At 38.1% G+C, this 12,459-nt stretch overlaps 1 protein-coding gene across 3 annotated transcripts in view; it reads right to left on the bottom strand.

Annotated features, from left to right (window-relative positions):
- Positions 1 to 953: 953 nt before the first annotated feature.
- LOC308654339 (uncharacterized protein C4orf54) overlaps positions 954 to 12,459 on the bottom strand; it is a 21,072-nt gene continuing 9,566 nt past the window's right edge. For 2 of the 3 annotated variants that reach the window (XM_081303579.1, XM_081303578.1), the window contains exon 3: positions 954 to 5,551. The gene's annotated coding sequence lies outside the window, so the exon portion shown is untranslated. The remainder of the gene's footprint in view (positions 5,552 to 12,459) is intronic. The other variant, XR_014023226.1, reaches the window with a different exon arrangement.

Genomic DNA, 12,459 nt, shown 5'->3' with positions numbered 1-12,459 from the left:
TGGCATGGGACTATTAAAGAATAGGAATTCGGTGGTTCAGGTTTAAGGTGTTTGATAATGCAGCTTGCCTGTCATGTGATGGACCTCTTACTAATCCCTAGCCTGTTTATCTAAATCTTCAGCAAAATCCTGTCCCCCCACCCCAGCCTGTGAGTCTGGAATACTTGGGATCGGGTCGGTATGCTGTCATAAAAGCTACTGCAGCAACACAAGGCAGAGAACAGTAAGCACCTGAGCAAAATGATGGAGACCGTAGTTTGAAATGCATTGAAAGGAAAAGCTGGAAGAGGTAACTTGAAAACATAAGGTCTGTAACTGAACTCCTTTTTTCTTGTAGGCTCTGTGTACCCCAAGCCCTGGACATATATGAGGAATCCTGGATATCCTTCTTTCTAGGGTATTGGTTAGAGTGTCTTGGGCTTCAGTCCTAAGACTTAGTGTCTTCAGGTGACTGGTGGATGATTTAATAAGAGATAAATCACAGCACTGAGCATCAGTGTGCAGGAGGTATTTAAACTGTGTGCCTGTAGTATCTAGTTTTAAGAAGGATGACTATTATTTTCCTGGGCCTCTAGGTGGCCCTCAGGGACACCTGTTGTCCAGGTAACTCTATGGTGTCAGCAAAGCATCACATACCTGGGTAGGTGCTCCTCAGAATGCTGCTTAGACCAGACTCAGGTTGGCCAGGTGAAATTTCCTGGGTATAGGTAAAAACCTATAAGAGACTTCTAATTTCCAGAGATGTAAGACCATAAATTTGCATTTTCTTAGCCACTAAATCTGTGAACATTTCTTGCCACAGCAATAGAAAATGAATTACAATTAAGTGAAATATTGAGTATTTCAGTTAAATGAAGGATTAAAGCTATAAACCAGGAGAAAATGAAACTGTTGAAAATGTCCAAATGATTGTTTTGTTTTGATGAAGTTACAATAAAGACAAATGATGCATGTTTTCTTTGCAGTCACTTTTACTGGAAAAAAAAAGAAACAACAAAACATTTTTTTCAAAACAGTCAAAATAAAAAAACCAATGCACAAGATTGCACAATCGTTTACAAATGCTGGCAATTAAAGGCAAATAGTCTAGTCTCACAAGATCCTTGTCTAAGTAGTTTTCTCCATGTGCAATACACTGAAAAGGTAATTCTTGGAGCTGTAGAGTTGGATTCAAAGCCCCTTTAGCCAAGCTCACTGCATTCTGTCATTGAATAACATCAAACCTCAGGTAGGAACTTTTCTACCAAGATTTCTATGTTGATTATAGTTTAAAATTTCACATTCTTTCCATATGCCACCGGGTTTATTCATAGTCAGCAGTATAATTCAGTCTTCTCCAATGTCCTTCCTTACATATCACACAATGTCCTCTCTTTATTCATACATAACTTCTACAGTCTTCACATTCTTTTACAGCCACCACTGTCTTTACTATACAATAATATAATTTATATGTAAATACAGAAATGCATATTTTCATGGGTGGGGGTGGGGGTGGGAAAGGGGGAGAGCCTCCTGTTAGAAAATGCATACAAGTATGGCAGGTAATTCAGGAAACCTGAGGAAGAACTTAACACTAGCTTGTAAAAAGTAATTCAGAAACTTAAAAAAGAAAATCAAACTAGATGTGTGTGTGTGCATGTATGTGTGTTTGTGTGTGTGTGTTTTATTCTGCACCATTATGAATTAAACAGGAATAAATCTAATGATGTACTCTAGCTGCAACATGAAACACCGAATGCTAACACCTGATAAATGATGCTGTGAACATTCAGTTTTATTCTGAGATGTGGGGCATACAAAGGAGTCCAATTTTCAGAATCCTCCTCTGGGCCTTGTCCTCATATATGTCACAGATGGACATGATCCCTTTATAGAGCACGAAAGTCTGCAATTCTGATTAGATTCAAGCTCAAGGCACCATGTAGCAAATGCTATGTGCTTCATTAATGATTTTATGCACCTGTGAGGTCTACTTGGGACCCAGAAGTTAAAGAATATATAAGCAGTCTCTTGAAAATATATATCTTATCTATGTATATATCTCCTTAGAAATCATGTAAAAGCCTAACATAGTTTATGGGATTGATTTTTTTATAAGCAGTTTTCTCAAACAAACTTACACATAATTTTCCCCTTCAACAGTACTGATAAAATACAGGGCACCTTTTTCTTTCAAGTATTTGGGTAAAATAACATACCCTGAGAATTTGGGGTGCAAACCTACACCTTGTAAACTGTAGAATGAAACTCCTCAAGCACCACATAGGAAAATATATAGCATGATAGTTCTATACAAAGATTATTGTTGACTGTGTTTTCCCATGCACTTACACAGACTTATCATGAGGTTATAGTCAGTCTACTTAGGAATCAATACTGTCCTGCAGTCTGTAGTCCAAAATATTATTTCGGGTAGCGTGAACATTCAATTTGTAGCAAACACAGACTTTCATTTCTATGAAGGATGAAGACAATCAAAATGCATTAAATCTTGTGAAGAAGCAAAGATGATAAAGTCAAATCTGAAATTAAGAAAAAGGAATTTCTATCACTTGATGTTTCCTAGTGATCTGAGGACAAATTTGAAATTCAGGTTAATATTTGAGAATTATTTTTATAATGTTTTCAAAGTGTAATTTTTTAGCTTATTTACTCAGTGATAAACATACAGAAAAACTATATCCTGAGTCTTTACCAGTGTATCTGGGCTTCATTTAATCCTGAGTGCAATTTCAGTGAGTGTTTTCAGGAAAATACATTCTGGAGAATACAATTTTCATATGGATTACAGATGTATTCAATTTTTCCAAAAACTCTTCAAATGGGCCTATTTCAATGTGGCCTTTCACCAACAGGAAAAAGAAAGAGGAAATGGATCAAGATTTGTACACAGAGTAATCTGATTTTTCTAGAAAAGTGAGCCACACCCATAACCCTGAGTGGAAATCACAAAAGCCAGACTCCACAATTCTGATTAGATTCAAGCTCAAGGCTTTCTTTAGGAAATGCTTTATTTGTGGTTTATGTATATAAAACATAAATCGGGCCTCAGTGGCTATAGAACATTGTTGGGGTAATAGTTTGAGGGCTTCATAGACTTTTGTTTTGTTCCATTTTTGTTGAAAAGGAAGGGCATAATCACTTCATTCAAATGTCCATGCAACCTCAAGAAATGACTAAGCAATGAAAAGGAGGATGGAAATTTCCCTTACGCCTGTGAAAATGTTCTTTTCCTGTCACTTAGGGGAGTAAATGGCCTACAGGTTTGTTTGGTATGATGACATTACCACTAGCCGATATGGAACTCACAGAACAGCAACTTCCCCATGGACTCAGCCTCTCAGAGCCAACAAATGAAAAGTTCTTTCCCAGTTTCTATCCTAGTTTACCTCAGTGTGAGAACCGAAGGCTCAGATCTGCTGGTGATAAATATCGGTAAATAGCTAATGGGCAGCTCAACCCTCAGCCTTACCCCATTCTCTAGGGAAGGAGTGTTCTCCATTTGGAGGAACTGGCAAGTAGCCATGGCTCAGTGCGGCCACTGGGCTTTCTTGAAAGTCCCCTGTTTTTTAAACCAGTCTCACATATTGTAACTGTACATATTGTACGCCCACGCCCTATGTAAATTTCACTACTCAAGGTCAAATACTTGAGATTTCATGGTGCTGATTTGAGTGTTCATAGTCTGAAATTTTTAAAACAAATGCTACTTTCTTGTTTCCATATGAAGCGACCTTATTTCCAACCAATCTCTCTCAAAAATGAAGAAGCACTGATGCTTTAAGATCCCCCCCCCCCCCCAGTGGTGAAAAATTAAGTTCTGGAGTGAATCTACTCATGTACCTGGGTAAGAAAACCTCTATAATAAAGAAAAAGTGTTTTCCCAAATATGGCACAGAGCTTCTTTTCCATACAGAGACTATGCTTCATATTTCATGTCTCATGGAGATGAAAGCTTCATTTCACAGCTCATTGGCCCAATGAGTAATTGAATTGTGATGAGATTTCCTGTCTCAAATATTTCTCTTTACACAAAAGAACTTTTTATATTTTTAATGAGATTCCCGCTAAGAAATCCCCTGAAAGTGCCTTTGTTGTTGTTTTTTAAAAAGTCTAGATGAGAAGCATAATTACAAAGTAATAAGATTATATTAATCATATAAAATCCAGTCTCATGAATTACATATAATTCTGTGGCTTTGAGAGCAATTGTTAAGCTGAAACCAAATATTGACAATCATTAATATCAAAATAATGCTTCTGAAAAATTACCAAAATGCCTTGGCTTTAAACAAATAAGTTAATAAAAGGAGACTCCTTAAAGACAGTCTGGGAGAATTGTTTGGGTTTTAAAGGGATATTTCTTTATAAAGGAATTAAGAAATATTTCAACGTAACATCTGTTGAGTGTATATTGACACCTTTTAAATTATGACAAGTTAAATAAGTATCTGTTCAATCAACCCTTCAGACTCACTGTGAACACTCACTCAAATAGCCTTCAGAATTGGATTACAACGGAGGCAATATCAAATGTCAGTGAAAGATCCAGTGATTTGGATTTTTTAACATCTCTTAAAACCTGCCTCATAACAAGCAAGCCCTGTAATTCTAGGTTACTGCTTTGGGGAGAGCCAGGGCTAGAGGGAATTAGAGCCCCTGAATTAAGAGTTCACATTCTACTCAACTGCCCCACACAGGTCACTCTTCAGACTCCAGTCTGTGAGAGACAGGAGTGTACAACTATGGAGGGAATCACGAGAAAAAAAAAAAAAAAAGGCTACACACCCATAACAAATGTTGGATTTTTAAAGGGAAATAGATATTTTATACCTTTCTGAAACAAAGAACTTAATTTTAAATGCAGTCACTGACTTTCCACTGTTCAAAGCCAATCTATTTTAAGGCAACAAATAGTGTCATGGCATTGTACAAGTGGGAAAAAATTAAAACAAAGCACAAAAGTTAAAACCATTGTTTTCCACAATCACATTTGAAATCATCCCAAACCCAATAAAAGAACACAGAGCACAAACAAGAGAAGGTTTAGCTGATATATGATTCCAAGAGCAGATCCAATATATTTTACACCTAAATATGTGCTACAACTCTGCCAGCTACATTTGATAGAGTCCAAGAACCTGTAAGGTGATTTGTGATCCAAATTACTGATTTGCTCACTTTGTTTACAACAGAAGCCATCCCATTCGGTTGTGGGTTTTGATTGAAGCATGGCAAACACTTAAGGGATTGTTTGCCTAGTCAGAAGTGCAAGAGGGAGGGAGGAGAACAGAAAGCTTGTCTCTTGTATTAAAGTATAAAAAGAAATAGTTTTACAGGGGGAAAAAATGCAACCATTCAATCATCTTAGTGAAACTTAAATAACAAAACTGCCTTTAAGAGAATTGTTCAGGAAAATATGAAAACTTACACACTTGGTTTATAAGAAGCAAAAATTAAGAATTACTCATGTGGAGGACATTTTTCAGCTGGATTCATAGTGCTATTACATTTCAACTTTTAGAGAGTCTGTATTTCTGTCTTGCTCCTACAAAAAAAAAAAGAGTCAAAGAAAAGATGGTTAGTTCTAAACACACATCTCACTTTCAAAGAATCAAGAAAAATGTCAAAATATATTTTATTTATTATTTAATCTAGTTTCATGATAAATAATGGTGAAGCCTACATTTTAAAATGTATGTATCAAGAAGAAAAACAATTAGACATTACTCTGACTTTAAGAAAATGCCCCAAGGTGGAATTTCTCTTTGAAAATTGAACTATTCAAAAAATAGTTTTAGAATTAAGTGTTTAGTTTCATTTAAATCATTTATATCAAGGATAAGACAATATAATATATGTTCCTAAAATTAGCAGGCAGAATTGATATTTAAACTAAATGGAAACATTTGAAATTAACTATGAATCAGTAACCTAATAAAACGAATAAACTCTACACTAAGGATTCTTGTAAAGTAAATGACCACTAGTGAAATTATGTGTAATTACACACAGTGCCTTTGGCTTTAAATAAAATATACTGATTATAACCTATAACTTATTTACATCTGTTCTAGTTCAGCACTGGCAGAGTCAAAACATACTCAAAGTCAGACCTTTCTTTCTGTTTTTTTTTATATATATATAATTTTGTAGATCTATTAGAACTTTACTGAAGGAATACATTTTTAACACCTGAGAGTTGATATTTGGACTTAATATTATGAATATAGAAATAGATTGGACTACAGGTAGTATTTGTTAGGGATTAAAAAGACTCTATCATGGGGAAAATAAGCTGCAAATATTATCAAATAACAACTATCTGACCAATTATATGCAAGGGATCAAGGCAAGGGATATTTTAATCCTGTCATCTAGAAAAAGATCTGTCTAAATACATGCTTAAGAAGGACATCTATAGGAATAATTATGGTTTTATAGCTCATGCATATATTTCACATTTATTTTATTGTTTCATATTTTATGAGAAATAACCTTCATGAATTTTTTGTGTGTTTGGAGATCTCTTCTTTGCTAAACTAATTTTTCAACCTTATGACAAATAGATTAGTAAGAGGAAAAGAGGAGGAGAGACGGGCACAGTAGCCCACACCTGTAATCCCAGTGGCTTGGGAGGCTGAGGCAGAAGGATAGCAAGTTCAAAGCCAACCTTAGCAATTTCGTGAGGCCCTAAGCAACTCAGTGGGACCCTATCTCTAAATAAAATACAAAATAGGGCTGGGGATGTGGCTCAGTGGTTGAGTGTACCTGGGTTCAATCCCTGGTACGAAAAAAAAAAAAGTGGGGAGGGGAGGACTAAGAGACTAAGAATGATAATTTCAGTGTGGATCAGGGATTTCACAATAACTCTAGCTGTGTTCTCTTCCAAGGCAAGGTTTGTAAAGATTTGAGCACTATGCAAAAACACCAAGAGGGTGGTGGTCTATACTCTGGAACAATGACAATGAGAAATGGAGGAGAAATCTGTTTATATAATCTACTAGGATCATATCTGGGGATCAGTGGAGTAGATTTCGCCTCTTTGGATATTCATAGGATATTGCCTCTACTTCCATTAACTTCAGAGAAATTTTGTTTGAAAGTAATGTATCTTTCATATCAAAAGTCATTTGATTTCATGAAAGTAATAAAGTTGTTTCAAATCTTATTAAAGATAAAATAGTAGGAATTGCCAAATTAACCCATCAGAGGCCTCGTGAACACTGTGTGTGTGTGTGTGTGAGAGAGAGAGAGAGAGAGAAAGAGAGAGAGAGAGAGAGAGATAATGGATCATAAAGAAGTCAGCAGAGATAAAGGGGAGACTGTACTGTGTTACCAGGGAGTCTGGCTGGATGATTCTCTACAACTTTAGAACCAGGACACATGACAGAGTTCAGCAGGGATGCTGGGTCATATTTTCCCTTGCTCCACACAGCCCTGTGCCCAGACAGAGAGGAAAATCACCACACACAGTTGGCGAGCTAGGCCCAGAGTTGTATAACATTCTGGAAGGCTGTGGGGGATACTAGAGTACCCTGATGCACAGCCAACTAGCCTGCCCTGAGGGGACTGTTGGGGTGAGAGCATTGCCTTCAACTTGGGGAAATACAGAGAAGTCCTGGGCACAGGCCCTGATATGGCTCCGGGTGTCTGCAAAGACAAGGGCTGAATTTTGCTCTGATGGGGGGCCCTGAGAAGATAAGAGGAGCCTGAGGCATTTATGAGGTTCCAGTCTCCAGAGGATGAACACTTACTATGTGCCATGAACTCTGTGCTATGTCCTCTGTAGTGGGTTTATAATTCAGTCTTCACAACTGTCCTTTAAAAAGTATCCCTGTTTTAGCCGTGCATGGTGCATACTCGTAATCCCAGTGGCTCAGGAAACTGAGGCAGTAGGATTGCAAGTTCAGAGACAGCCTAAGCAATTTAGCGAGACTCTGTCTTTAAAAAAAACAAACCCCAAAAACAGCTAGGGGTGTGACTCAGTGGTTAAGTGCCCCTGAGTTTAATACCTGGTACCATCGCCCCCAACACCACACAAAAAAGTATTACTATTTTGTAGATGAGGAGACTGAGGCTCAGGGAAAGCAAGTTACTTGCCTAGATTAGTAAGTAACAGAGCTTGAGTCAGGGTTGCGTGACTTCAAGGAACATGTACTTATGTTTTAGTCACAGCCACACAGCTCCCTTCGACTATATTTTAACCCCCTGCCATCCAGGGACTTCCCACGCTCACCTGCACAACCCACACCTTGCTCTCCTTACACACCCACACACAATATCTCACCATAGGAGCAATCACCTCTGGGCATCCTGAAACTGGATAAGATTTCTACTTGGGGCATAAAATGTACTAAGAACAGCTAATTTTCTAATCAAAAGAAAAACACATATAGAGATTTAGTATATGTGAGACATTATCAGATTTGGGATCAATTTTTTTTAACTTATTTCCTTCTCGACCTTTCCTGCCCCTTCTCTGAAACCCAACACACACACACACACACACACACACACACACACACACACCAAGGCAGTGAAATGACTAGCAGATTCTATTTACTCTTGGATAGGATTTTCATTTTCCTTTGAATGAAACTGAAGTTAGGAAAATCAGCCAGTCAACCAACAGCTGTGCTTTCTCCTCCACAAGGACGTAAATGTGTCACATAACTAATCCTTTACCAAGTTGATTGACCAACAGGCAAAAGGCAGTAGCTGCAAAATTTTGGAAAAGCTAGGTAGAAAGACCTGACACAGAAAGTACAGATAAGGGAAGAGAGACAACTCATAATAAAGAAAAAGAGAGCAGAGAGTAAAAGAAGTTGGTGAGCAACGAGTTCCTCTATAATAAGACCATGAGGATCTAGGATGAGTTCTCTTTTGGTTGTCAAAGAGGAATTAAAAATGTACCCACTTGCTGAAGAATCCAAAGGCATGATGTTAAGTCTTGGCATATAATAAATGACCGATACACATCAGATATTAGTTTTTGTCTTTTTACTAACCTTAGGATAGGGAAGAAAATATTAAAAAATAGAATTGTGGAGAAAGGCACAAAATGGTATGCTAGAGGGAGGCTTCCCTCCAATAAAATTGATGGGAAAAAGAAAAGGCAAAAAGACATCAAGAATAGAATAAAATGAATTAGCAAATTTTTACAACGATTGAGAAAGCAAAGTACAACCAAGTTAGAGGGAAAGCAGAAATAAATTTATTATTTCATGAGTGTAGTTGTGGGATTAAGTGAAGGCAAAACATGGAGCTTACAGCTTCCATCCACCGGGTCTCGAGGGGCAGTCACATTTCTGTCCTTCCCATGACCCATCAGGGAGATGCTCAAATGAGGGAGCTGGCAAGGCCCACCCAGCCCTGCCCTTCAAGCTGTCCAGTCTGTGATAAAAACAAACTACAGGCAGTGAGGAGAGGGGAAGACACAGTGGGGGGCACTGAAGTCAATTATGCTGAAGTGAATGCAAAATGAGAAACACCATAAGAAAGAAATGGCAAATAAATAGAAAAGAGCCCAAAGTCATTTCTCAAACACATAGCAAAGGAAAAAGGGAACAGTGGGATAGAAACCAGGAAATAAGACCATCAAAGAAAAGTGGCCTTAAGGAAAAAGAGAAGCAGAAAGGATCAGTAACCAAAACAGACCCTGGTATAAATATTCAGGGTTTCAGTCTCAGCTCCAAAGGGACATTGTGACTGAAGAAAAGATTCGGTTCCCTCCTGCAATCATAATACGAAAGGACTGGATTGGGTCACCTGAGGACTCCTCTAGAGCCCCTTGGAATACCCCATAAAAACAGCTCTCCTAGAATCCAGCTTTGTCTTCCACTTCAGTGGCTGATGTGTGGAGCTCTGTTTAGGGGGTAGCAATAACTCAAGGAGAAAAGAAAACACCAATAATGTAGGAGCAACATGAAGCACACTCAGAAATTAAGAAACAAAGCCTTACAGAAAAAAAAAAAGGAGGGATGTTCAAATGAAACAAAATTATTGCAATTCGCTTAGACTGGTACCTCCTCTGTTAGTAAGTAGAGCATCCGTTAGTTTCCTTTTGTTAGTATTACATGCTTATTTTATTGTTATGCCCTTATAAATGGTATTTAGTATCAAGTCTCAATTAAAAATTTAAAACAGAATTTTGCCTTCCAAGTGGGTGGACAGGAGAAAACATGAGAATAAATGTCAGGAGAGGAACAGCACAGCCACGTGTCTCAAATGACAGAAACCCAAAACAAAGTCGTCCATCAAAAAGCATCAAAGATCCAAAATATACAAACAAACACAAAAGTCCTCACAAAAATAGACTGGTGAGGTTTTGCAACTGATGTGCCTGGCACACTGGTGTGTTTCCAATGGGCTGCCTCTGTGGCTATGTGACCCCTGGGCCACCGGGTACTAAGTGGTGAACTGCCTTGTGCAATTGTCACAATAAGCAATGGCATTACTAAATAATAATAAAATAAATATATGTTACTAATTATCTTTTTAGATAGGTGTGGCATAGCAAAATTTGAGTACTGTAATATTGACCACAGGATGAGAAGAAGCGAGAAAAATCCACCCATGAAAGGAAAATTCCTAAGGGGGTAATCAGAAAAAGGAGAGCTGGTAGTGCTCAAATATACACCAGGAGGAAAGAAGGAAAGCTCCCTGTTACAATGTAATGCTAAAAATAGATGGTGAACTGCTTATTCTCTGAGCTGGAAGGAATCTTAAAGGTTATGACAGTTCTTGAACACGGGGTTTGCAGTTTTGTGTGCAGACGTCTTCCTCCACTGCTGGAGTGTAGTCTCCTGACTTGTGGAACCGCCTTGGGTCACATGTGGGTTTACAGCCTTGCCGCAGAGTGGCTGATGAAATGCAGGCACGGAATTTGTGTTCATTGAATGAATGAGAAAACTGGTACATTTCCTTCAAATGTGTATTTTACAAATGTCCAGAAAGGCAAATGGAAGTGTAGATGGTTAATGGCCGACTGTCACTAGGGAAAAGATCCCAGATGTCCTTGCTGGCAGGTCAAAGCTCACCATATCTCCTCTGCCAGCTCTCTTTTACTCTATGCATCCTACTAAGGAGCATCAAGAGTGTCCTTGCAGGGATTGTGGTTGGCACCGGAATGAAGAATCAATGCCAAAAGTCCTGGTTCTCTCACTCTCTGGGGACTTCAGCAAAATTATCTCTTTTGAAGTCCCAGTTTCCTTCTCTGTGAAATATTGTGACTGGATCAAATCATGTATGCAACTTTTCAGTTGAACTGAGGACACAAAACCCTACGCTGGGAAAATCCCTGCCACCAGGAAAATCCACAAGACAACTCAGTTTTTCAAGGAAATATTGAACTGAGACCATCTTCCAAGACTTTTCACACTGACCAATCACACAAGCATTAGTCAAAGTTTTGAAACATTTGAACAATGCTTTAAAATTTTTTCATCCTGAGAAAAGAACTACCCGCTTTTTAAAAAAATATTTCAAAAAAGATGGTAGAGAACTTTCAAGAGGGTGAGTTTTGAAAGATTTTAATTCATATCTGAATTTGATTGACTTCATTTTTGCTTGTACACAAAAAATCTAACATTGAGTCCTTTTTTTAAGAGAATTTTTTAATACTTATTATTTTTTTTTTTTTAGTTTTTGGCAGACACAACATCTTTGTTTGTATTTGGTGCTGAGGATCGAACCCCGGCATGCCAGGCAAGTGCGCTACCGCTTGAGCCACATCCCCGCCCAAACATTGAGTTCTTGATGAATCATTAAATCAAGAAGCCAGCCTGTGTCTAGCTTTCGGGCTATTTACTACCATAAAGATTGTGCTTTCAAAAAGGGAAAAATTATCAAAAATCATTTTTCAAAGATGCAAAAGTGTGATTTATATCTGTGTCTGATGGAAAAACTCCAAGCCTAATCTCTCCAGACTCAGCAGACAGAAGAAGGTCCAAGGCTTCTGCTAGGCAGACACCATAGGAGTGTGTCCCAGTTATGATCCCTCCTCTGCTCTCTGTCCCCCTTTCCCTTGCTGCTGTATTTCCAGGGCTTCACAAACGCCTTGTAGGATTAGCTGGTCCAAAATAGCCCTAGGTAAAACATACCACCTGTCCAGGAGATTAGAATGCTTTTGCCTATGGGCTCCTTTTTTCCTTCTGCAAAACTAATCCTCAATTCTGAGTTTTCTCCACTTGCATATTGATTTTTTTCTTTATTTTGTATGCCAAACAAAAGATGCATTCTTTATTCCCTCCACTCCCAGCAATTTGTGAACATCACACAATTCCTGTTGAAAACTCTTGGAGAGCAACAATAAAAATCACCTATTTCTAGTTTGCAACTAAAAGGAGTCTTGTGTTTTCCCCTGGATTCTTGGTGAAAGTCCTAAGGATTTTTGAACAGTGCCCACTGCTGTCTTACAGTCCAATAAATGTGATAATATAGAGCAATGATCCC

Source organism: Spermophilus citellus (assembly GCF_964194105.1).
Source record: "Spermophilus citellus genome assembly, chromosome: 8".
Taxonomy (NCBI): Eukaryota; Metazoa; Chordata; class Mammalia; order Rodentia; family Sciuridae; genus Spermophilus; species Spermophilus citellus.
The sequence above is the reverse complement of the archived record's forward strand: the minus strand, read 5'-3'. Positions and strand labels throughout refer to the sequence as shown.